Genomic DNA, 27,525 nt, shown 5'->3' with positions numbered 1-27,525 from the left:
CCTGTTAATGCTTGGGGCACCCCCTGACACTCCCTGAAAAAGGGCAGTCACTCAACCTGCAAATGGCTTGTGATGAAAAAAAGACACTTGATTTTATCGCATGATGGCCTTGCACATTTGCGTTGCAATCCGTACGCATGCGCAGTTGATAATCGGCCGGGATTGTGAATTTGCAGCCCAGCGATCAGGTCTGAATAACCCCTATAGTTCTAACAAACCATGTACTGCATATCAGCATGGAATAACAGCACAGGGCTATGAACTGTATCCAACTAAATTCATGCTGGACATGATGGGATGGGTTCTTAGAAATATATAGAACATTTTGGACAAGTCTTCTGACTTTTGCAGGATATTATTATACGCTGCAGTATGCATAATATGTCACATCCGCAGATGTGCATGGCCTTATCTCATGTTAACGTTTTCCTTATAAATTGCTGACTCTTAACTTGTGACCTTGACTCCTACGATTCCAGGAAGTTTGTCAAGTTCTGCAAGCTAGTATCCCCCCCCCCCCCCCAGGTCCTGTAAACCTGGGGCAGTGTCCAAAAAGCACTCCAGCTTCCCCACAGGATGCAACTAACAGCATGGCATGCGGACAACAGGATCATAGCCAGAGGTGTAGCTAGGTGACATGGTGACTGGAGGAAGGGTATGTTTTGCCCCCTTACCATCACAGGTCACATGGTTTGTTCCATTGGTCACATGGTCCTAAGTACACTTATTGCCTGAGAACTACAGTAGCTGCAACCATTCTAACAGCGCGCTAGCGCATGGTAGCTTCTCTGACAGACATTACAGGTCAGACAGGTCCTTTGTGTCTGTCTCCTCCAAGGTGATGGACATTTTTGGAGTGGCCGCCGCAAACAGAAACTGCAGCTCCCCGCTGCCAGCATCTTTTTCCTCCTGTTGTCAGGCGCAGCAGAGGAGGGAGGAGAGGGGGCCGCCATTGCGCACTCTCTCCTTCCCAGCTCCTGGAGTATGAGCTCCACTGGAGCCATTGTCTCTGATCATAGCACATAGTTACTGCTAAATACTGCCATCCACTTATTTCTTCTTTTATATACAATGAATCTTCCAGCTGGTACATTAGATATTTTACATTACCTAATACTTGGAACAGTGCATGGGAAAAATATATGAAAAATACAGAAATACATAAATATCAACTGACAAATAGCTGGGTCACACAGTGACAATGCTTCTGCTTTGTAAAACATGTTCTAGTTCAGGAGTAGACAAGCTGTGGCAATTCAGCTGCTGATTAACTACATATCCCAGCATGCACTGCCACTGGTTTATATGACTGAACAGCTTACTTGCACTGCATGGCGTACTGAAGCAAGGTGTAGGAGGACACACTGGTACCTCACTATGCCATTCACATTGTTTTTCATTATAGTGTAAATACAAATTTACAGTGTTAACCATTTCAGGTCCAACGTCTAGTCAGACTCAACAGCCCTAGCGCTAGTAGCAGATCCAGTGGTGAGCCACTTTAAAATAAGAACATTCATCATTCAATGTAGACCATTTTTGAATTTAAAAAAATGATAATAAGAATTACAAATAATTTAAACCAGACAGAATTGGAAAAAATAAACGTGGACCACAAAGGGTTAAGATTCTGTGACGCTGGGAGACCACATCAAAAACGATGTGATATCATCAATGATTTCCCTTGAACTGCCTGTTCACCCTGAGAAAACCATATAGTGCATACACATTAAACCAGTTAATAAACAATTTCGTTCATCCAGGAGTATGCTGTCATTGACCAAAGACACAGGATTTTACTGCATGTACAGAGGGAGTCATTAATGTCCTGCGGGAGTGAGCACCATTAAGTGCTTACACACTCGATGATATACACAAAAATATCGTTAACGCTATCATTTTAGTGCATATTGTTGAAAAATCTGGTCTAATAATTTATGTCTGCCTACATTACAACTCTGTTAGCTTTATCCAGGTTTCCGATGTAAGTGTGTTGTAGGTTTCCTTTGCCAAAGCTTTTCCGTAATAAAACATTTGGACTGAATAAAATGACTCATCTATTTCTTATGTACTTAAAACTATTTTGCAATCCCTTATTCCCCAGCAAAAAAAAGGAAGGGACTTTTCTGTACTGAGCAAATAATGAGGTCTGCCAGAAAACTACGTAACAGTAAACACATCACAGCTCGGGATTGGGTAAGGTGCTGATCTGCATACTATACACAAATGTTTCCCCTGCCATTGGGGAATGCATTGCAATCATATTGACAGAGGAGATAAGTTACTGTAATTTAATATGTTCATGCTTTTGCAGAGGGAAGAACAACTATACTGCATACTAACTTTATATAACATCTGATCTTACCAGCAAGCATTTTGGCTTCATAACTATCCATTACATATCATCCTGTTGACAAACTGCATAACAGTGCCAACCAAGAAAATACCTAAAGCTGGGTACACACTAGATGTTAGAATGATTCATTTTGCCAATTCTGACCGTTCGGGGCGACAAACCATTCAAATTGTCCAATGTGTTTGCACTATGTAGCTGAAGAAATTTACTTCCCACACATAAGCAACATCCTCCATGGTCTGTGCATGAGGGAGGAGGGGAGGAGAGAGAAGGAATGCATAAAGGTTGGGAGGCTGTAGGTACTGTATGGTTCAGAGCAGAGAAGACGGGTGTGGGGCTGGGGGCACAGTGGGGTTGAGGATAGCAAGCAACTGCTGCCAGTTGCTAATAAGACACACTGCATCACGATAGCTTGCTATTACTTTAGCACTACATGAGATTGTGATTTTCTTATTTATTTAGTTATTAACAGTTTTTTATATAGTGAAACATATTCCGTTGCGCTTTACATTAGGAGACAGTGATACAACAAACTGGGTATTTACAGTCAATGGTATGGAGGGCCCTGCTCGCAAGCTTACAATCTATAGGGAAATAGGCATTGATACAAAAGGATAGATATTCTTTATAGTATAAAGTCCACCAGAATGCAAAGGTTCCTGGTGTGCTGTATGATACCCAGCAGATTGGTCAGGAGGATGGAAAATGTGAAAAAGTGACTACCTTTATTACATGTGGGCATGGCTTGTGTTCGCGTGTATGCATGTGTGTGCACAGAAGAGCAATTAGGGCCGGATGTACTAAGCTTCAAAAGTGAGTGATAACCAACCAATTAGCTGCTAACTGCTATGTCACAGTCTGTGTTTGAAAAATGACAGGTAGTAGCTGATTGGTTGGTGGTTTATCACTCTCCATTTTATCACTTTTCAAGGCTTCACTTTTCAAGGCCCTAAAGGAGCAAAGAGTCCCATTACAAATATTAGATCAGGGGTGGGGAACCTTTTTTGTGCCAAGGGCTGTTTGTATGGGGAAAAAAATCCTTCGGGGGCCATATGTAAAAATTTCTCTTACAAATTTTCCTGCTGCAGCCGCCCCATGCTCCTGAATAGGACTGACAGTCTCCGGCTGTGATTAAGAGGAATCTCGTGAGAACTACCGACCTCTCGCGAGAATTCCCCTGTACTTGACTCCTGGCAAAGCGGGTGGGCGGGCCACTCAGAACGGCTACGGGGGCCGCATACGGCCCCCAGGCCTGAGGTTCCCCACCCCTGTATTAGATGATAACAGAAGCCCGGCTTTCTCTGTAAGTCTAGGTGCTATATTTACTACTGTTTGGCTTTATACAAGTGGAGATGTTGTCCATAGCAACCAATTAGATTGCTCTTATATATCTTGCACCTTCTAAGAGATCGGACAGGGGTGTGAGTCCCGCACAGAGTCTACCCCCACTTCAAGTTCCGCTTCAGAGTGAGCGGATGCTTGTTGTGGAGGGTGTGGCCTGAGTAGCCTGAACCAACAATAATACAAAATTAGGCCCACAGGGGGTCAATCTTTAAGTCGGTGGTGCTCCCATGAGTCCGAAATAACTTAGACAAATGGTTTAGAGAGAAAAAGAGAACTCTTTTTTTGGGGCACTCTTATGGTTTGTAATGAATTTTGATCATTTTAAAATATAGCTTTTATTAGAATTATAATAAAATAAAGGGTTTGACAAACACACATACACTATATGAATGACGAAAACAATTTGTGATACGATGTGTCATTAATCACCCGCTGATATTATTAGGGATATAGTATTGTAATTCTGTTCCCTGTTTCAGCTGGGGGATAATTACAGAGGTAAATTCCTCAGAGGAAGCATGGTTGCAAGACAGAAAACAGAGAGTTGTAGTAAACGGAGTACAGTCAAAGGAGGGAAAGGTTACAAGTGGAGTACCCCAGGGATCTGTACTTGGACCAGTGCTTTTTAATATCTTTATTGGTGATATTGCAAATGGAATTGAGGGTAAAATGTGCCTTTTTGCAGATGACACAAAGGTATGCAACAGGGTAGACACACCAGGAGGGGTAAAACAAATGATTGATGATCTAGGTAGATTAGAGGAATGGTCAAGAGCATGGCAACTACAGTTTAATGCCAAAAAATGCAAAATCATGCACTTGGGTTGCAAAAATCCAGAGACTAAATAAAGTATAAATGGCACTATAATGGAAACTACTGAGGAAGAGAGGGATCTAGGTGTCACTATTTCAGGGGACTTAAAGGCAGGTAGGCAATGTAACAAAGCAATGAAGAAGGCAAGTCAGATGCTTGGTTGCATAGGGAGAGGTATCAGCAGTAGAAAGAAATAAGTAATAATGCCACTGTATAGGTCATTGGTACGACCTCATCTAGAGTATGTGTTCAGTTCTGGAGGCCATATCTCCAGAAGGATATAAATACATTAGAGACTGTACAAAGAAGGGCAACTAAAATGGTGCATGGCCTACATCACAAAACGTACCAGGAAAGACTAAAAGATCTTAATATGTATACTTTAGAGCAGAGAAGGGAAAGGGGGGACATGATAGAAACTTTCAAATATATCAAGGGTTTTAACAAGGTACAGGTGGGAGACGTTCTTCACAGGAAGAGGAGCAGCAGAACACGAGGACATGCACTGAAACTAGAGGGAGGAAGATTCAGGGGAAATTTGAGGAAGAATTACTTCACAGAAAGAGTAGTAGATAAGTGGAATAGCCTCCCATCAGAGGTGGTAGAGGCAAATACAGTAGTACAATTTAAACATGCTTGGGATAGGCATATTGATATCCTTACAAAAAAATAAGGATCAAATATGGTTTGAGGTAACATGTTTAAAAAATGGGCAGACTAGATGGGCCAAGTGGTTCTTATCTGCCGTCAAATTCTATGTTTCTATGTTTAATTTTAGATACATTTATGATCAACCACAAGCATGGAATGGAATATTGGACTATATAGAAGACATGATAATGGGGCTTACAAACTAGGCTGAAATAGTGGAGGATCAAATAAAATCATTTTATTGTCACTACAACATAAAAAAAATGCATAAGTGAAATTCCAAAGAAGAGAAAGGGAAAAGAAGTACAGGTTGAGTATCCCGTATACATAGATCCCATATCCGAATTATTCCAAAAACCATGTTTTTTGGAACAATTCGAATCCCCCCCCCCCCCAACCCTTTTTTTATACTTACCAAGTCCCCCAGCATACATGGCAGGCCTTCAGCATCCTCTCCGGCGTCTCCGGCGACATATCCTGACGAAAGGAGCAACAATAAAGCTCCAGACACGTTGACTGCAATATGACTGTATGAGGTCTCTTTTATTACTGATCGGAGTGCCAGATCATTAAGCCTTGGCTCTAACAGCTTTTGTATATTTGATGGATCGTGGCACCTTCTTGTTGCACTGATTGCAATAGCGGTAAAGAAAAGAACATCTCTCCCGTTCCCTTCGCAGCACCTCCAATAAATCCCACTGCCACCTCCGCAGCATCAGAATTTACCATTGTGATTGATCATGGTGTACTGTACATTGCTGTCTGCAGCCTGAGGAGGAGCGCTCATAAAGGTGGAGCTGATGGAGCTGCCTGCCGGTGCCTAGTGGACCCGGGCCCCCTGCCAGGCCCAGGTAAAATGTATCCCCCCCTCCCGGTGGCCCTGAGGATATGAAGAACCTGGTGGATTCCCAAAGGCTCTACATCAGTTGTCCTAACGCAGGTGTTAATATTTTTCGAGAATCATAGGTTGTAGAGTAAAAACACACCAATTAAAGTGTATGTACGGTATTCGGCCATCTGTGCCCAGAAGGGAGAACCAGACACTAAACTGGGGAGTGAGACGCATAAAAGAGAGGAAGAGACTTGTGTTAGGTTGTGCAAGTTACGGTAGGAAGTCACATGCAGAATTGCAGAATTACAAGGGAAACAATGTACCTGATAAGAGAGGAAGGCAGCTGTGTGCAGGACATGGTGTGAGAGAAAACGTTACTGTACAGGAAGAGCAAACAGGGTTCACCAGAGTAACATTATCTGTGCAGACACTAAGCATTTCCAACAGAAATATAGATGCTTCCCAGGATGAGCGGGGGTCTCAACTGTGTGACCCTTCTACCCTCAGGTGAGTGAGACTGGTTAGAAGAGAAAGCATATGGGGTGATTCAGGTTGGCTCACAAAGCTCCTTTGGTTTGCTAATGGACAAAACCAATGTGCACATCAGATGTAACATGTGCAGATAGAGTTAGATTTGAGTGTGTTATTTTGTTTCTGTGCAGGGTAAATACTGGCTGCTTTATTCTTACACTGCAATATAGAAATCAGTTTGAAGTACATGCAAATCTAACTCTCTGCACATGTTACATCAGCCCCACCTGCAGTGCAGCTGGTTTTGTCCATAAGCAACCAAATGTGCTTTGCAAGCCAACCTGAATCACCCCCATAGTCTACTAGTGAGTTTTGCTATTCACTCCAGTAGCACTTACAAAGAATATGATTTAAAATTGGGCCACAGCAATCAGTGCCCCATGTACTGTATGCATGCCAGCAATGCCCATGGTCTAAGCAGAAGAGATTCCACACATCATTATACCAACTATGATGCCAGTGGCACATAAAGCAGCTACATCTGCACTGTCTGCTGTGGCAGTGTGTATGCCAGGGGTCTTTGTCATCTCCTGTGCATGCACCATCTTCTGCCCGCAACAAAAATTCTATGAGTCACAGTAAAATGTGCATTATAATTTATAGGTAACATTTAAGCCCTTACCTCAGTTATGGTATTTTTAGTTACTGTATTATATTTATTACTAGTTGAGGTCCCTGGTTTTTACCAGGCAAAGGTTGGCTGGGTGGAACATTTAGCCCATTTTCACCAAGAACCTTACTTAACAGATGGCTGAAATTAACGGTCACATTTTCCAGACCACCCAGCAGGTCACATGTTCAGGGTCACTTAACAGGTGCACAAGGCAAGCTCTCCAATGGTCACATTTTCCAGAGCACAATGGCGATGTATGTAAATGGCAGGAGCCTTATACTGTAACTCACTGGTTTCTAGACACAGTGTAAATGTATTATACGCGCACGATACGTGCAGGTATAATGCTTCCTGTGTCCCTTCTTTACCAAGGTGAAGCAGAAAGCAGAAAGTCAGGATGCCAATGGTCAAAATACCACTGCCGGCATCCCAAAGGAGAGAATCCTGACAGGGTCAGGTAAGTATAATTATCCTCCCCCTGCCTCCCGCCCCAACCCCTCTCTTGCCGCAGCCTAAAACGAATCTCCCAGTTAGTGCCTAACCATAACCTTAGCACCATGCCACCTAAATCTAGCCTCCCTGCCCCGCCTCCTAACCCTATCCACCCCTTACAAGTGCCTAACACTAACCCCCCTCCCCACAGCCTAACCCTAAATTACCCCACTAGTACCTAAACCCCCAATCCCCTGGCTTGATCCTAACCTGGCCATACTCACCGATTGGGATTGTCACAGCATCATTTGTTATTATTCCTCTGGAATATAATCCTTTACAATAGCATAAGAGCAACACATCATGCTATATACCTGTTCAGTCATCACCAGCCACGAGGCAGCTTCCTCCTTCCACCTTTACAGTGTTAACATTAATTATCATCATTAATACAAGCCTGGAACTGCAGTGCTTATTCTTTGTTCTGCCTATTACAAACATTCCTATTGGCAAAGAACAATCTACATTCCAATGCAGTGTATCAACTCCTGATTAAAATTACTTCCTTGTAACATGTTATATGTAGATATAAACAGAAACAAGTTATATGCCAGTAATAGAAAGCAATGATCTATATTATTTAAAAGTAGAAGTATAAAAGTATAAAGTATAAAAAACAGACCCATGATTATTCCCTTATGTACGATTCATTGATCCAATGGGCCTTCTGTTGTTTAGTTTAATTACAGCACTGGGTCATGAATCTATTCTGAACAAGGCACTATCTGTGTCCTTTGTAGCACGCTGGCCTACACTTCCTGTAATGTCAGGAAGGCTCCTGGATTTAAATTGAAGTGATTGGTCTAATGATTTTATGACAAATATGTCATGTCACAGCGTAATGCTGTGGAGAGCATGCTGGCAATGAAGCAATTTGCATCATAACGTCCTCTCAGTGCTCTAGTGGAGGAACACTTTTATATGTACACTAATACCCCTTTAACACTGCAGCTCTTAACCGGAATATTGCCAATTTTTTAGCCCTTTAAAACGGTTAGAGCTGCAGTGTGAAAGCACCAGTCTGCATTTACCGGTTGCAAATAACCGGTATTTGCAAACGGGTAAAAGGCAGAGTCCTACACGGTTCACAGCTGTTTTTCACAAACTGCTCTGAACCGGTATTTAGGATCCCACACCAGTCCTCCCCTCCCCTGGTACCTGGCCTACAACACACACCGCCCCCTGCCCCCCCCCCCTCCCCTGGTACCTGGCCTACAACCCCCCCCCCTCCCCGGTACCTGGCCTGACCCCCCCCCCCCGTACCTGGCCTAGAACTCCACTCCCGTACCTGTCCTGCACCCCTCCCCCCACACACACACAACCCTGGTACTTTCATGCACAATTCATGCACGGTTGGGAACTAGTACTAGTTCCCATCTGCCGCAGGGGTAAAACTTGCTCGGACCCGGTTAAAGAAACGGTTCAAAAACCAGGCGCTCCAGACAATCAGCTTCTGTTATGTGTTCAGCTCCTAACTGTCATGAAAAAAAGACAGGTGGCAGCTGATTGACTGAACACCACATTTCATACAAGATTTATCACTCATTGATAAAAGGACTCCTTGGTTTCATGGTCGTCATTTTCACAGCGCACTTTCTGTAGCCTTATTGCACCATCTGAAAATGGTCTCTATGTAGCCTGCAATTCCATTAATACCTTCCCAGAAAGTCCTGTTACACTGGACAACAAATTTGTGATTTTTTTTTTGGGGGGGGGGGGGGGTCCTAAAAATGACATATGTTTATTAATAGAATTTAGGGTGCTGAAAACCAAAATGACAATGAAATTTAATTATTTGTTGTCGTTTTATAGTTATTCACATTTGTTGTTTTCCAAAACAAATAGCTTAATATGCAACATCAATAATAATACAAATCATTCCTTTTGACCACTTTCGTTTTGCAAGTCGCTTGTACATTTGTATTTCCGGGGCATCTCTGACAAATTTCCAAAAATAGTCTGCTAGCATTGAAGCATTCCATTTCCCCTGGTATCTCTTCTCCATCTCAGAAATATCTACATAGCTACAAATCAAACCAATTTGACTTTTTGAAAATATATTAACCAGAAAGTTAAACAATGATAATCCATTTACATAACTGAAACGAGAAATATCAATAAATATATTTTAATAATGGGAAAATGTCTGCAATGCGTGACCACAGCATTGATCTACGATTTAGTTCATCGCTAAGGATCTTCAAAATTTTAACGAATAAACAATTTTAAACATATCATATTCATGTTGAGTAAGAATTGGTTGTTTTTATGTAAGATCCTTTTTGGCTGTTGTCTAGTGTTATTATTCATGTTCTTTCAATTGCAAGTGGGAAGCGCATTCCCCAAGAGTGTGTACTGTAGGATCGGCTCCAGAGCATCAGTAAAGTGTAACCACGCAAAAAACATTCAAATGAACTGGCCTTTAGGACTATAAGCTTTGTTTGGATGAGGACCAATATAAATATTTATATATTCATACATATATTTAGTATATATGTGTGTGTGTAATGTATATTGCTTAAAATAAAGAGAGTGTGACGTCTATGGTCCTGCTAGGAGTGGGGAGTCAGCCACAGAAGCGATATTGATGGCTTTCAATTAACTGATTCAAACTTGCAGGGGAGTAGAGGTGCCCCCTTGGGAGCAGGAGCCCGGCGGTAGATGACTTAATTGACTCCTATAGTTCTGTCTCTGAGTGGGTAGTACCCAAAGATACACAGTGGCAGTAATATAAATCTTTCCCAATGAGCAGTACTGTAAAAAATGACTAGTATTTTCAGCTACATGTTAAAAGCTATATATAACTTGCTGTAGAATTGTTTTGTTTATGTAGAATTGCACCAGCTAATTATCTGTTTGATGACACTGAATGGCTTAAGCTGGGTACACATATATACAATCCTTATTTTTTGCAACCGTTCGGCCGACCGTACTCCCGTCGGACCGTCCACAAACAACAGCCGACACGCGCGTACACACCTCGTACACACCTGTACAATTTACTTGCGACGTCTGATGTACTCCCGTCCAAACAGTCGCAAGAAAAAGATTGTACCACCGTACACACTCTCCCGATTTGGGCTAGCGACATGTCACATGTGACCAAAATTATCATAATGGACTGGGTTAGGGCATAATTATAGCAGTCACCCTCCTATTAAAAAAACAAAACGGCGTGGGGTCCCCCCCACAGCCGTAACCAGCACCAGGCTGAAAGAGCCGGGGCTGGTATAAAAAAAATCAGGAAACCCGACAAATAGGGCTTCGCTGATTTTTTAAAACCAGCCCCAGGCTCCAGGTCCGGGGCTGGTTCCCAAAATACGGGGGACAAAATGACTAGGGGTCCCCCGTATTTTAAGAACCAGCCCCAGGCCAAACCAGCCAGCAGGGTAATGCCACAGCCGGGGGACACTTATTATATAAGGTCCCGCGGCCAAAGCATTCAGCCCTCTGACCGGTCAGCCTGGCCAGGGGTCCTGGGGGAGTGGGGACCCCCCCAATAAAGGGGTCCCCCCCCTCCAGGACTTACCTGACCAGGCTGAAGCCTGGTGCTGTCCTCGATGCCCCTGGGCGGTGGGCATCGAGCTGATTTCAGTGTAAAAAATAGATGAATAAACTATTGTTTTAAACTGTGGAACTATGAGTCCCAGCAAGCCTACCCTGCAAGCTGGGACTTGGAGAACCACAAGTCCCAGCTTGCGGGGCATTAAAGGGCCCGCTGGGTCTTGTAGTTCCACAGTAAAAAAAATAGTTAAATAAATACACACTGACAATTAGAAAAATAAAAGTTTAATACATACATACATTACACAAACACACTGATACTTACCTATCTTGATCCCGTAGGTAGGTCCCAGGGTCCGGGGCTCCAGGGCTGAAGAGTCCGGGGTCCTGGATCCGTAGTAATCCAAAGGGGTACCTGGGGAAGGAAATCCTACTCACCTGCTCCTGTGGCGACCACCTCGGCATCTTCTGTTGAAGTCCTACTCACCTGCTCCCGGCTGCTGGTACCCGCTCCGCCTCCGCTGTATATTAGAGACGCAGAGATCCTTCTTCCTCGGTGTCTCTGCTCAGAATGATTTCTGGACAATCAGGAGCCGAGAAAGTCGGCTCCTGATTGGCCAGAAATCATTTTGAGCAGAGACGCAGAGGAAGAAGGATCTCTGCGTCTCTAGTATACAGCGGAGGCGGAACGGGTACCACTGCAGCCAGGAGCAGCGGGACTTCAACAGCAGATGCCGGGGTGGTCGCCACAGGAGCAGGTGAGTAGGATTTCCTTCCACAGGTACCCCTTTGGATTACTACGGATCCTGGACCCCGGACTCTTCAGCCCTGGAGCCCCGGACCCGGACCCTGGGACCTACCTACGGGATCAATAGGTAAGTATCAGTGTGTTTGTGTAATGTATGTATTAAACTTTTATTTTTCTAATGTGTCAGTGTGTATTTATTTAACTGTTTTTTTTTTTCTGTGGAACTACAATTGCCAGCGGGCCCTTTAATGCCCCGCAGGCTGGGACTTGTGGTTCTCCAAGTCCCAGCTTGCAGGGTAGGCTTGCTGGGACTCATAGTTCCACAGTTTAAAACAATAGTTTATTCACTTATTTTTTACACTGAAATCAGCTCGATGCCCACCGCCCAGGGGCATCGAGGACAGCACCAGGCTTCAGCCTGGTCAGGTAAGTCCTGGAGGGGGGGGGACCCCTTTATTGGGGGGGTCCCCACTCCCCCAGGACCCCTGGCCAGGCTGACCGGTCAGAGGGCTGAATGCTTTGGCCGTGGGACCTTATATAATAAGCGTCCCCCGGCTGTGGCATTACCCTGCTGGCTGGTTTGGCCTGGTTCTTAAAATACGGAGGACCCCTAGTCATTTTGTCCCCCGTATTTTGGGAACCAGCCCCGGACCTGGAGCCTGGGGCTGGTTTTAAAAAATCAGCGAAGCCCTATTTGTCGGGTTTCCTGATTTTTTAATACCAGCCCCGGCTTTTTCAGCCTGGTGCTGGTTACGGCTGTGGGGGGGACCCCACGCCGGGTTTTTTTTTTTAGTCAAAGCTGGAACGCCCACATGGGCGTTCCAGCTTTGGCAGTATAGTCGCAAGGACGGCAGCATATCGGTCGAACGTGCGTACACACTGCACTTTTGTACCGATATGAGGCCGTCCTGTCGGATGAAAATTAAACAGCAAAGAACCGTCGACCGACCAAGTATGGACGGTCAAGACAGTTTTTTGCCGTTTATCGCTCGTACGGAACAGCGTACACACATCTACAATTGAACGGCTGTCCGACCCAGAACGAAAGAACGGCCCGACAATTGTATATATGTGTACCCAGCTTTACTCTGAGCATACAACTTACACCCACATACAGTACAATGGATAGTAAACATATGACTCACAGCACATGTGTCCCTTTAAACTTCCAAGTAGAATGTTAAGTATTCTAATGAGACTCCATATGCCAGAATTATATGCAAAGGTTTTAAATAAATAAATGAATTAATTATATTTATAGGTATAGTACTGTACTTCCAATGGATGAAATTTTAGTTTCCTTATACGATCGTCTTTGGTTGTCAGGACGTCTTAATTGTGGCCCGTGGCTATCTGAGTCAGCAAGAAGATAACTAACCTCACGTGTTGCTCATTATTAATTGTGTTACATGTCACTTGCCTTAATTTTTTGAGATGAATCAGACACAGATTAAATCTCGTTTTGCAAAGAGCCAGACACACATTCATACCTGTTTATGGAAGATAAACACTAGCTGACTATTTTCCCTGTACTTGTATATAACAGCGGGTATGGAGACATTGGAAACAGCCACGCGGTGTGTTTATGCTAATATAGCTTTCGATATCTGGTGGGCAGAGGTAACACGGTTGTTATTACACTCTATAAGAGCACTAATATTAATAAGCATAGTTTTTTTATTAAAAAACCTCTTAATAGCTATGTATACAACCATGTGCAAGAAGCATCTGTTATTTGCAGGTGAGGAGATTATGCCAACATTCTGTGGACAATTAAAGATGAAGTGCTGAGTCTCTCACCAGGTCAGCCTGCAGTCTGCTGACACAGAAACAAAAGCTATACATACTGTATATATTTGTGCTATGTGTATAGGGTGAATGCATATCCCCAACATTCCAAAGGAAACAACACAGGTTAATCTAAATATAAGATAACTAGCTAAGCCCGCTCGAAGCAAAAGCTTGGAAAGCTAGTCTACTCAGGGTTGCCTACCCTCCGGAACGGCTGGGAGGCTCACGAAAACCAGGTCCTCCTTCCGGCCCCCCAGAAAGGTGGGCAACCCTCGCAGATTCTGGGGAACCCACACGCCACCCCCCGATTGCGGTGTCTCCCCCCCCCGACCTCGGCATTTAAATGCCGCAATCTGCGGGTCTCAGAAGAGGGGACCGGAGCTTAAATGGAACAATCGCATCATTTTAGCCCCGCCCCCTCCACGGAGATCCGTAAATTGGGTTATTTTACATCCCCTGAACAGCTGCTGAAAGTCTCCTCTCCGTGCTTCTCCCAGAGAGGAGACTGAAATAGTCGTCAACCTTGAGTCTGCTACCTTGTGAGTGCCTCTGTGTTTCTGTATGTGTGAGATAAAGAGATGTAGTTTCACTCGCTGCCAGCAGATGGCAGTGTTTTGGTTACACACTGACACTAGACATTATGGGGGAAATTTACTTAAGGAAATTTGTAAAAAAAATAGGTGTATTTGTATCCAGAAATACACTTATTTTTGACATTTACTATCCCGAAAATACGGCAATTCGTAGTTGTATTGATGTGCTATCAATACGAATTCGAATTGCCATATTTTCGGGATAGTAAATGTCAAAAATAAGTGTATTTCTGGATACAAATACACCTATTTTTTTACAAATTTCCTTTAGTAAATTTCCCCCTATATACACACACACACACACACACACACACACACACACACACACACACACACACACACACAATATTCCTCCATTCCCCATAGAACCACTTCTGTATGTGATATACTATCAGGATAGCCAATGGTTGTCTGCATTCACAATGGCTTAGATCTGAACTTCAGGCTGGTTCTGTTACAATATTCTTAGCACTATAATAAAGGCTGTTGCTGGCACTTTCAGAGACCACACTTGTGTCATTAGACTGTGCTGCTCATTACTCCAAATCATTCACCTGCCGACCTCGTAGGATAAGTTCCATCATAAAGGACCTATCTGATTTAGACCTGTTTGCTAGGCTGTATTATGTTCGCAGCCTAGCCAACAGGTAAATGCAGCCTGGAATCTGATCCTGCTCACAGCTTAAGCAGTTTCCCTAGAATTTGTTATGGTTTCATTGTTCTATCTCTCCGCTCATTACACCAGGCACCACATATCAACAATACATAGCAAGCATTCTTCCTACAGTTCACATAGGAGTCTGCAGTTCCCTACTGAGCTCATCGTATTTTTCCTCCCTCAGTTTATATTGCTGGTATTAGTATCAGGATAAAACTGTAGCAGATTTAATTTTCGTAATTCAGATTAATATTAAAGTGGTTCCCTGTGTTTTTAGTTTATCTATAGTGCACGCTCTTTATAATTTCAGCTGGAATCTAATCATGGGAGTGGAGTTATAAAAGACTGTGATATATATAATGGGTTTTATACATTTTTATGCACTTTTAGATCATTTGTGTCAGCTACAAGGGGGAACATTGTTCTGTCTAGTTCTGCCAGCTAAATAATACCCCATTCACACCAGAAATGCAGGGACAAACCCGGGAATTCAGTTCCCGGGACAAGCAGGGACATTCCCGGGTTTGGACCCATTCACACCAGAAATGTCCCTGCATTTTCTGGTGTGAGAAGGGGGCGGGAAGGAGGCCGGCAGGAGGTGGGGAGGAGGCGGGCAGGCGGCGGAGGTGGGGAGAATACTCACCCCGGTTGCTGGTCCTCCGTGCAGGCCAGGGATCCACACAGGTGGCATGCAAATGACGGGACAGGCTGCGGATGAAGATGACGCAGCTCTCCGGCGTCCTCACTGCCACCGGAGAGCTGCGTCATCATCATCCACCGGCTGTCCCATCATTTGTGCCCGCCGCCTGCATTAATTCCCGTCGGACAAGACACGGAGGACACGGCAACCCAGGTAAGTATACCCTGTACCTTTCAAACCAGCCAGGTCCCCGGGAACAACCCTGGTACCTAGCCGGGTTGAAATTTGACCGGGATTTTGTCCCGGGAACCTTTCACACCAGCGCTAGTCCCGGGTTGTTTCCAGACTCAACCCAGGAATTTAGGCTGGTGTGAATGGGGTATAAATCACAGGGCTGAGCAAATGCAGAAAAAAAGCCATGTCGTGTCCTGAGCGAATCCTGTCCGGATTCATATACAGTCGAGTTGGTTACACGCATTACTCTAATCCCCTGTCTAAAATCAGCTTCATTATGGACTGGAATTAGTTATTGAAATTGTGTTCCAGGCAATGCTGCTACCAGTTCTACTGAAAGGTCTCCGCAGGGTCGCACCTCTCAATTGGTGTGCACCCCAGGACCCCACCCCTGTATACCTACCCTGACTCTACTGAAATGTTTCAGAGATATTTCATATGACTAGTGGTTAAATCAGCATTGTAAAGGTGCCCATACACTAGTAAGATTTATCTTCAGATCTGGCTGGTTGGAACGAAAACATGGTTATGGATGAGTGACAGTTTGTCAGGTTTCCAGCATTTCCAAGCAAATGGTCAACTGTCATTTTCTCTCATCCATAACCATGTTTTTGTTCCAACCAGCCAGATCTGAAGATAAATCTGCGTGTGTATGGCCACCTTTAGACCTTTGTTTCAGGACAATTTCCATGCACATTGCTAGTGTTCTGACGCACGTTCTGGGTAATTGACATAACAAAAAAGAAAAAAGAAACTCGGGTGGGGTGCACGCTAGACCCCTTGAACTGGTGTGCCTTAATGCAGTTAAAACATTTTATTTAAGTTTATTAATTATGTATACTGTAAGTGCGTTCTGGGTACACAGATACTTTTAGTCAAGCACTTCTCTATTATGTGCAGGTCTAGAAAGAAAGGTTTACCACGGATAACAGCCAAAAATGAACCAAGAAAACAACAAAAACATTTCTCTCATTTTGCAAGTGCATATTAAATTAGACCTTTAGGGCCAGATGTATCAAGCTTCAAAACATTATAAAGTGGAGAGTGATAAACAACCAGACAGTTAGCTCATTAGCTGAACCCAACCTGCAACATGGCAGATAGGAGCTCATGGCAGATAGAAGCTCTCTGTCACACTCCATTTTATCACTTTTTGAAGCTTGATACATTGGCTCTAAAACACTTGTTTCTTTGCTCCAAAAGCTCAATGCCTTTCCAACACCCTGTATCTGGACGTGATGACTACAGATGACTTTGCAATTACCCGTGATACGATTAAATGGCTCACCGGGGGTAATACAATTAGCTTCATGTTGTACATCATAGCAATGGATGGACCTTTCGAGGCAATTATCTCGGGTGCACTGCATACACTAGGATGCTGCTGGCAGGGTGTGCAAACAGGGGGATACAGCATACTGGTATAGAATACAATGAGGACAGAAGTACAAGGTAAAAAACATGGACGAATAACATTGAAAAACATAGCTTTCCCGAGCTCAGAGAGTGGCAGTGTACCATCCAGCAACTTGCACATGATACTGGGCCTGGCATCAGAAACACATTTTTCTCTCTATGGCCATAGAGGATTATGGCTCTATGCAGGCAGCAATGCTACTGAAAGATGCAGAGGTTACACACTGTGAGGTCACAGTATCCGATTTTATGACTAGGTACATTGCATACTTACCGACCCAATGCCACCTTAAGGCGCTCCTGCCATAATGCTTGTACTTTGGTAGCTTTTTCAAATTAATGTCATGTTTTTTTGTTTTTAAATCTTGTTAATGCACAAATTACATAATACATCAGCTCTATGTTGATACCATACAGAGGGACAAAGGAAAGAGTTTACTTAATAACTCTTTTTTTGATACATGTAGTGCTACATATAGAGCCATCCTCATTTAGTCCTTAAATAGGATTAAGTGAGCCAGAGCTGTCAGATTAATCCTCTGCTAATCCCCAACTGTATTGTTCTATGTATTGTATTGCAGCTGAGAACAATAGATGATAATAAACCTTGGTGAGCCATGGCTCTCCAGAGAAGGCTAGTTGGAGAAGGCTCCATCTGTATATGTGCCGAAATGACCTAGTGCTCTTAACACGCTTGCTTCATCTGTCTATGTACATAAAGCTGGGGCTAGCTTGGTGCTGAGAAGACTGTAAAGAAGATCTGTAAAGCTGCCAAACAACAGAAAGCAATAGAATTGGCCAGTCATTACTTGGAGCCCACAAGCACATATACGTTCAGCCTTCAAAGAACGGAGTATGCCAAGGAGGTGTGTATATATATATATATATATATATATATATATATATATATATATATATATATATATATATATATATATGGAGAACAGACTCTTGTTTCGCGCCTCCAACCTAGTAGCTGATTCAATTGGGCTGCCTTACCTACAAGGACCCCTGTTGGATGGGGACAAAAGGGAATATGGATGGCAGTTGTGGGTTGGCGCCCTTTTTTTTTAGACCTTTAGTGATTGGGTCTATATAGTTTAACAAATTCCAAAAAAAAAGTAAAGTCCAGAATTTATAAGTATTTATTAAAAAGTCTCTTGTTCCACACTTCGGTGGTGATTATTTCAGACCATAAAACGTTCAGTAATATATTTCACAATAGCGAATATACGATCCCAACGCGTTTCGTCCCAACATGGGACTTCATCAGGGGTTCGCTATAAACATAAAAATACAAACATTCTTTGTTTAAAAAATACATAATGTTACATACATTTATGACAATATAAATAAAAGGACTTTACTCTTATACAATTTTTGGTTTACGCTTCATTTTCTAAGTTATAAGAATACATCCATTGATGAGTCAAAAGAATTCTTTTACACAAGAATATGGAAGAACAGGTGAAAGAAAGAAATAACAGGTTTCCATAGGGTTGAAGATGAATCGGGTAATTTAGATGACATACCGAAAAGCATTGACATAATTTCCACAGCTTTCATAGGTTGAGTATGACTTATCAGATGTTATGAACTAGGTCCTTAGAAATTCAGAGGTACCTGGTGGAGATAATATATCATTTTAGGATATTGCTGTGGGAAAGTTGACTCTAAATTCGATGGTTCCAAGGGGGGTTGTTTAAAGGTAGTGGTCCTTTTGATTAGGGTAATCACATTATTTAATTCTGATTAATTGTCACAACACTTACACTGTAGCTTTAAGACCTTTTTTTCCTCAATGGTTCAATCGGTATAATGAACTTTATAAGTCTGCATGCACATGAACGAATAGCTGTGGGCATATAGACAAATTAGAATAATAGGGGCATGCAGTATTCTCTAGGGTTGGATTTTACTTTATAATCGATTATTTACCTTGGTGGTTGTGGGTTTCCAAGGTATTATTCCCGATAGTTTATTATTAAAAAAAAAAAACTGATCCAATAGTACAGATGGTTCTGTTGTGTAGGTAATGATAACCTACACAAGTAAATATCTGATTAGGGCCATAAATGTAAAGTCTATATTATATATCACATCGCCTAGGTATACCCACCTATGTGGAATCAGGAGTAAGCACACTCAATATGCCGTTCTTGGACTGCTTGGATTAAGCTTCTTATTGACAGGTGGACCCTCTCATTATGAGGCCGACCTGGACCTATTGAATGGAATATTTATTCATTAACCGGCAGTGTTTAACTTCTTATTTGAATATATACATTAGCTTCAATTATAGTCCTTAAACAGGTTCAAAGTTCATGATTAATGGCCTCCCCAAAAACTGGACTAGTCTCAATATTAGGGTTACTTCCGTCCCGGTGTAGTTTGTCTATAACTGTTACAAACTAAAAGAATACTGTATCTCTTATTTTCACATAATAGAAAAATAATTGGCATACATACCAATATATGATCGAAGACAGGTACAATCAGTATACAGTTGTATATAATTCAGAGTGTGGTTTTCACTGTCTGGTAAAAAGTATATACATATGTGATTTTAGAATGTTTAACATAGGTTAAATATATCGGTTAAATTCAGCGTACAATGTTATCTTTAAAGTTTAGAGATTATTGCACTTTCACTCATTATTAAAAAACAACTTTATAGCCACATATAAGTATTATTCTCCAAAAACCTTTATAGCCATATATAAGTATTGTCAGGGCCATTGTTCCTTAAGAGCATATTGTAACAGATGCAAAGTTCAGCACATTCAATCAATATCCTAGGTTAGAATGACTTACCCTTTCTGAGGTGTGTGCCAGTGGAAAGGTTCAGTGGGAATGAGAAGCCCTATCTGCTGGCCCAGGTATATATAGGGCCTTGTCATGACATCACTTCCTGTATGGGCTTAATTACTGTTGATTTAGTTTTACTCAAAGTACTATAATTCATATTCCATCTTTATTATTTCTAGTGTCTCTACAAACAGATTATTATTATTTGTGAAATAAATATTATTATTAATTACTTTTTCATTTGGAATTTGTTAAACTATATAGACCCAATCACTAAAGGTCTAAAAAAAAGGGCGCCAACCCACAACTGCCATCCATATATATATATATATATAATGGATAATTAGAGGCCAGCATAACAAAATGAAAATAGCAAAGGATAGAAAAAAAGCCAAAAGGCTGTGTTTAATCATAAAGGTGGACACACCAGCGTATCAAAAAAATTAGTCCATATACAAATTACCAAATCCAAATGACAGCATGGCAAGTACAGCATGGTGGTCCACCTAGAGAGTCACTGATGCCCGACGGCCGTTTCGGTGTGTTATCACCGTCCTCAGGAGCATAAGTGACCCTTCTAGGAGACCGGATATATGTAGCGTGTATCATTAGTAAAATACCTGACACCTGTGCAATCATCTGTCACTGATCCCCGGCAGCTACTCGTGTCCAGGCAACGCGTCAAACAACTTGGAGGTGCGGCCAGGAACTGACATGACGTTGTTTCCGGCTTTCGCCGTACACAGCGTCGTCTCTGTGGCAACCTCCTAACATACAGCAAGAGACACCGACGTCACAACCACGTCGTCGGGCTGGGTGGAAACCAGCCTCGGCGTCAGTCGTCATGGAAACGGGTCTCGCTAAGCTGTAAATGCATCACGCTGATGAAATGCAGGCGTCCCCAACTAAGAGCCGGGTAACGCTGCAATCACCAGCGGTGCAAAGAATATGTGCTGTCCACATGAGAAGCTTGGCAGGCTTGGAAGCCTGTTTAACCTCTCGTCAACGAGCACAGTATAAATGGACAATTTGGACAGAGCTGCGGGTTAGATCAAGATTTGCACTAAAAGTCATGAATGAAAATAATAATGAAACAAAAATAAATACACACAAAATATAATCCAAATCTAGCACCAAAAGGTATCAGAGGACACCATCATGTGAATAATCATAAAAATGTAGATTTTTATCAAAGAAAACAATGTAATGATTGTTCTTCATTCAGTCCATTGGGTGAAGTGCAACCAAGCAGATTAATCCAATAGCACTCTCTCCGAAGTAACAAATTGCCACGGTCCCCCCCCCTCCTCAACGGGGGTATGTGATCCAGAGGTTGAAAACGGAAGTCCTTTAGAGTATGTCCAAAATTATGAAAATGCTTTGCGACTGGTGGAGTACTGTTATCGATGGAACTCATAGCTTTCTTTATAGATGACCGATGCATACCAATTCTTTCTTTGGCAGTCCTGATAGTCTTGCCGATATAAATCATTTTACATGGACAAATTATAGCGTAAACCACAAATCGACTGTCACAGTCCAGATGGAAATGTATAGGATAAGTCCTGGATGTCTTAGGTTCTGTAAAGACAGGTGAGGTTATCATATGTTGACAATTGACGCATTTAGTACATCTGAAGCTACCATTCACCGGGCTAAGCCACCCAACTTTCTTGATGGGTAACAGATCAGATTTAGCAACAAGGTTTTTGACATTATTACTCTTCTTGTAACAAAACATCGGAAACTTGTCGCAGAATTTACTCATGGTGTCATCAGCTTGTAAAATATGCCAATGATCATATATAACTTCTCTAATCTTTTTAGAGGCTATGGAATAAGTGCTTACAAAGGTAAGTCTATCATTAATATTGCTTTTAGTGGTAGACACCAGAGATTCATCCTGTGACAAGTTTTTACAATGAGCAATAGCATCCTGTATTTCATGTTCAGGGTAACCCCTGTTAATAAACCTGTCACCCATCTCATCAAGAGCTGCGGCTAGTGTACTGTCGTCTGATGTAATCCGTCTCACCCTAAGGAGTTGTGACAGTGGCAAACCCCTTTTTAATGGCATTGGATGAAAGCTATCTGCCATTAATAAAGTATTTTTATCTGTCGGTTTTCTATAAACCTGAGTCGACAATTTACCACCTGTCAAGGTCACGCCAACGTCAAGAAAGCTAATGTACCGGTCGCTATAAGCCATAGTGAAACGTATAGTAGTCTCCAACGAGTTTAAGTAATCCACAAAGGACGTCAGGCGATCCTCACCACCAGTCCACACCATGAAGAGGTCATCAATATATCTCACATAAAAAAACACAAAAGGTGAAAATTGATCATGTGACATAATGTGTTGGTTCTCATACATGTGCATATACAGATTGGCATAGGCTGGGGCCATGTTCGACCCCATAGCCGTGCCCTGCAGCTGTAAAAAAAATTTATTTTCAAATAAAAAATAATTTTTGGTCAACACAATTTCCATGAGTAAAAGTAAAAAATTGATATTGGGACCCCCATAGTGTGGACTGGCGGTGATCAAGGCCCTAACAGCATCTAATCCTTCCTTATGTATAATATTAGTGTAAAGGCTGGATACGTCCAATGTCACTAACATGGCATTAGATGGTATATTTTTCAAATTTTTTAATTTTAATAAGAAATCCGTAGTATCGCGTAAATAATACGCGGTATTCTGGACCACTGGCTGAAGCCAAAAATCAATGTATTGGGACAACGGTTGGCAAATGGAACCACATGATGAGACTATAGGTCGGCCAGGAGGTTTGGTTAAGGTCTTGTGAATTTTAGGTAATATATACAGGATGGGGATGCGGGGATGGGTTTGAGTCAAAAAATACGCAGTGGTCTCATCCAACCAGTTGTTGCCTAAGCCCAAGGAGATTATAGAATCTATCTCTTTTTTATAGTTATACGTGGGATCGTAGGTCAAGCATTTATAACAACTGGAATCTGATAACTGTCTTTGTATTTCTGATACATAATCACATCTGTTTAAGATAACCACCCCGCCCCCCTTATCGGCAGGGCGGATGGTTATCTCCTGATTGGCACCTAGACTACGGAGAGCTAGATTTTGTTGTTTAGATAAATTGGAATATGAGATTTTTTGGTGACTAATATACTCAAGGGTATCCCTTTTAACTAAATTAATGAAGATCTCAATAGAGGGATTAGAATAGGGTGGCTCAAAGGTACTTTTAGACTTAAATTGATTGATGGATTTATCTGATGGGGGGGTTTTAGCAAAAAAGTTTTTTAATTTCAATAGTCTATGGAATCGATATAATTCGACTTCGAAATCAAAGGGTCTCTGTTTAAAGGTCCTAACATAGGATAAACCTTTACCAAGTACTTCCAACTCGTCAGTGCTGGGAGTGTAGTTAGATAGATTAAAAACTACTGTTTCCCTTTGTTCCGTCCTTGCTGTCTTTTTCCTAAGCTTAACTCCTCCCCTCCTAGTAGTTCTCCTCCTTGGCCCTTGTACTTGGACCGGGTGACGCTGCCCTTTGGAAAAACCCGTTTCCCTGAGTCTGAGTCACTGGCAGAAGTATGTGTGTCTACATCCGTAAAATCCCTATCCTGGCGTCCTGTCCGTCTACGTCTCGTCCTAAAGTTCTCTCTCCAATTGGGTTTGGGATTATCATTACCCAACACCCAACCATACACCCGCATGTCCCTGTAATCATCCTTGACCACCTTGTACTTGCTTTTTTTAAAAGCTAATAAATCAGTGCGGAAGGCAGTAATGGATTCTTCAAGCTTAACTGTCATGTCACCTGTCGGTTCATTTTGTAAAAGTTCCAAACCCAAATTTTCACATGTAACAATTTCCTGATCTAATATTTCCAAATCAGCATTAACCTGTTCAATGACTAAAAGAATCAACTGGAATGAACAATCATTAAGGATTTGGCACCATTGTTTACAGAAGTTGCTATTGGTTCTCCCTATTGTGGGCTGGTTTCGTATTCTAAAGCCGCGAGGAATCATTTTGTCCTTGAAATATTGTGAAAGTGTAAGACCATGTAAGGTCAATTCCACCTTCCTCTTCTTCAGCTTTAGAAGATCAGCATAAACCTCTGTAGCAGTATCCACATCAAATGCTAGCGACTCTGTGTTGGTAAATAGAATTCTGGCTTCATCCTTACTATCGAATCTTTTGATTCCAGTCAAAGCATCAGGCAATGCATTGGTATCATCCATAATTGTAATCCTCAGAATCAATTGATGCCACCAAAGAAAAACAAATAACGAAAAAAAATTATGAAAAATATCAAAAAGAGAACCTGTCTCTTTAAAAAAGTCTCTTTAAAAAGCGAGGTGCAATCTGCATAATAATGTTAGATGTCTTCAATGGCAGTTAGCACACTACATTCACATCATCCAGGGAAATGCTGAAGCCACATAAATGTGTTGTAATGGATAATTAGAGGCCAGCATAACAAAATGAAAATAGCAAAGGATAGAAAAAAAGCCAAAAGGCTGTGTTTAATCATAAAGGTGGACACACCAGCGTATCAAAAAAATTAGTCCATATACAAATTACCAAATCCAAATGACAGCATGGCAAGTACAGCATGGTGGTCCACCTAGAGAGTCACTGATGCCCGACGGCCGTTTCGGTGTGTTATCACCGTCCTCAGGAGCATAAGTGACCCTTCTAGGAGACCGGATATATGTAGCGTGTATCATTAGTAAAATACCTGACACCTGTGCAATCATCTGTCACTGATCCCCGGCAGCTACTCGTGTCCAGGCAACGCGTCAAACAACTTGGAGGTGCGGCCAGGAACTGACATGACGTTGTTTCCGGCTTTCGCCGTACACAGCGTCGTCTCTGTGGCAACCTCCTAACATACAGCAAGAGACACCGACGTCACAACCACGTCGTCGGGCTGGGTGGAAACCAGCCTCGGCGTCAGTCGTCATGGAAACGGGTCTCGCTAAGCTGTAAATGCATCACGCTGATGAAATGCAGGCGTCCCCAACTAAGAGCCGGGTAACGCTGCAATCACCAGCGGTGCAAAGAATATGTGCTGTCCACATGAGAAGCTTGGCAGGCTTGGAAGCCTGTTTAACCTCTCGTCAACGAGCACAGTATAAATGGACAATTTGGACAGAGCTGCGGGTTAGATCAAGATTTGCACTAAAAGTCATGAATGAAAATAATAATGAAACAAAAATAAATACACACAAAATATAATCCAAATCTAGCACCAAAAGGTATCAGAGGACACCATCATGTGAATAATCATAAAAATGTAGATTTTTATCAAAGAAAACAATGTAATGATTGTTCTTCATTCAGTCCATTGGGTGAAGTGCAACCAAGCAGATTAATCCAATAGCACTCTCTCCGAAGTAACAAATTGCCACGGTCCCCCCCCCTCCTCAACGGGGGTATGTGATCCAGAGGTTGAAAACGGAAGTCCTTTAGAGTATGTCCAAAATTATGAAAATGCTTTGCGACTGGTGGAGTACTGTTATCGATGGAACTCATAGCTTTCTTTATAGATGACCGATGCATACCAATTCTTTCTTTGGCAGTCCTGATAGTCTTGCCGATATAAATCATTTTACATGGACAAATTATAGCGTAAACCACAAATCGACTGTCACAGTCCAGATGGAAATGTATAGGATAAGTCCTGGATGTCTTAGGTTCTGTAAAGACAGGTGAGGTTATCATATGTTGACAATTGACGCATTTAGTACATCTGAAGCTACCATTCACCGGGCTAAGCCACCCAACTTTCTTGATGGGTAACAGATCAGATTTAGCAACAAGGTTTTTGACATTATTACTCTTCTTGTAACAAAACATCGGAAACTTGTCGCAGAATTTACTCATGGTGTCATCAGCTTGTAAAATATGCCAATGATCATATATAACTTCTCTAATATAGAGAAAGTGGTTTCTCTAAAGCAGAGACACAGGCACTCGCCACTTTATCCAAAAATAACTCAGATTTTTGGTAAAAAAACAGATAAAGTTTATTATTCATATGAGCCAGCAGGTCAAAGAGGTTATACACATCACCAAACTCCGACGTTTCGGTCCTTCAAAATGGACCTTTATCAAGGAGCCTAATAGAGCACAGAAAACAATGTGAACAGCAAACAGAAGCTTCTACATGTTTAAGTACTCAGAGGGAATGCAACATAGTACAGACATATGCAAGTAAACTTACGTTTTCAGGTGAGATATAAGGTACAGCAAAGCCATAGGAGCTGCATGCAAACCAGCATGGAGCAGTGGTGGTAAACACAGAGAGGTGCTGGCTTGGTTTAAATAGCCCCATAACGGAAATGAATAGCGCTGTATGCCGCCGGAGACCCTAGGTGACGTCACTTCCGGTGTGACGTTACCAGGAAGGGAGTTGGACCAGTGAAACGCAAAATGGCGGATGTGGCACTTCCGCCGGTTGGAACGCATCGCTATGCATGCGTTCCAACTAGTCTCAAGGGTAGCGCTCAAGCCTGCGATGCGTATAGCGCATCGCAGGTGAGGCTATATGAGTGCGCATGTGAGGCGCTATGGTCAAGCACCCGGCGCCAGTAAGTGCGTGAGGTGGAGTATTGGCGGGCGGAGCGCAGTAATGACGTCAGGAGCCCTATTGGAACGCACCACCCGGAAGTGTGCGTTCCAGGGCATGGTGTCATAGAACTGGGACGGCAGTGTCAAATTTGCCATGTTGGAACGCAACATGTTGTAGTGTGCGTTCCAGGGCAAAGCGCCAGCGGGCGCAAAGTGGGTCAATGAGGAACACTATGGTAAATACGTCAAAGCCCATTTGAAACGTAACCTGATTGGGTATGCGTTTCAGGGCATAGCGCAGTAAGCGCATCGGTTGGCATGTAGGTCATTGGGGGAGGTCAATGCCTCAATAGGTATTCAAATAAAGCAATAATATTCCGTTCTGGTGGGGAAAATAAATAAACCAAAAACCAGTATGTAAACTAAGTGACTGATAGCGTTAAGTGTTCAGACAGAGGGCAATAAATACCACTGTGCAATTCTAGCAATTTAGGCAATTTAAGCACCGATTTAGTGAATTGAGGCAACTGTGGTCAGAGTATAGGTAAGATTATATAAAGTAGGAACTCGATCCGGTCAGCTTTGGAAACTGGCAAAACAGACCTACCGATCCCAAGGCACTTCCTATCTGCGGGACATCAGATTGCCAGCCTACGATGTCGGCTAATTGACTGGGTACCTCCTCCTCCGCGAGGTGGTGACCGTGGACTCATATTGAAAAAGAAAGAAAGCCGATGGATTTTTGAACTTGGGACATTGGCCCCGAGGGGCCTTAATGAAAACAATCCTCTGAATATCTTTTTGAAATAAATGCATAAACTGTACTGTCACAAATTCAGGTTCTTGCTCCCTCTTCTCTTCTCTTTTGTCTCTTTTTTCTATTGTCTCTTTTTTCTATTTGCTCTGCTGCTTATCTTCTGTACTAGTAGGTG

At 42.5% G+C, this 27,525-nt stretch overlaps 1 protein-coding gene across 6 annotated transcripts in view; it reads right to left on the bottom strand.

The window, feature by feature from the left end:
• Window positions 1–27,525, bottom strand: part of SH3GL3 (SH3 domain containing GRB2 like 3, endophilin A3) — a 116,968-nt gene that overhangs the window by 64,155 nt on the left and 25,288 nt on the right. The window contains exons 1-3 of one of the 6 annotated variants that reach the window (XR_014473499.1): window positions 19,687–23,589; window positions 19,337–19,441; window positions 18,750–19,260 (exon numbers count right to left, since the gene is read on the bottom strand). The exons of 1 other annotated variant lie outside the window; for it this stretch is intronic. The gene's annotated coding sequence lies outside the window, so the exon portion shown is untranslated. Of the gene's footprint in view, window positions 1–18,749; window positions 25,720–27,525 lie in introns of those variants that run through there. 4 more of the 6 variants (XR_014473500.1, XR_014473498.1, XR_014473497.1 and 1 more) reach the window with 4 other exon arrangements.

This window comes from Crinia signifera, chromosome 4 (assembly GCF_055691185.1).
Source record: "Crinia signifera chromosome 4, ASM5569118v1, whole genome shotgun sequence".
NCBI lineage: Eukaryota > Metazoa > Chordata > Amphibia > Anura > Myobatrachidae > Crinia > Crinia signifera.
The sequence above is the reverse complement of the archived record's forward strand: the minus strand, read 5'-3'. Positions and strand labels throughout refer to the sequence as shown.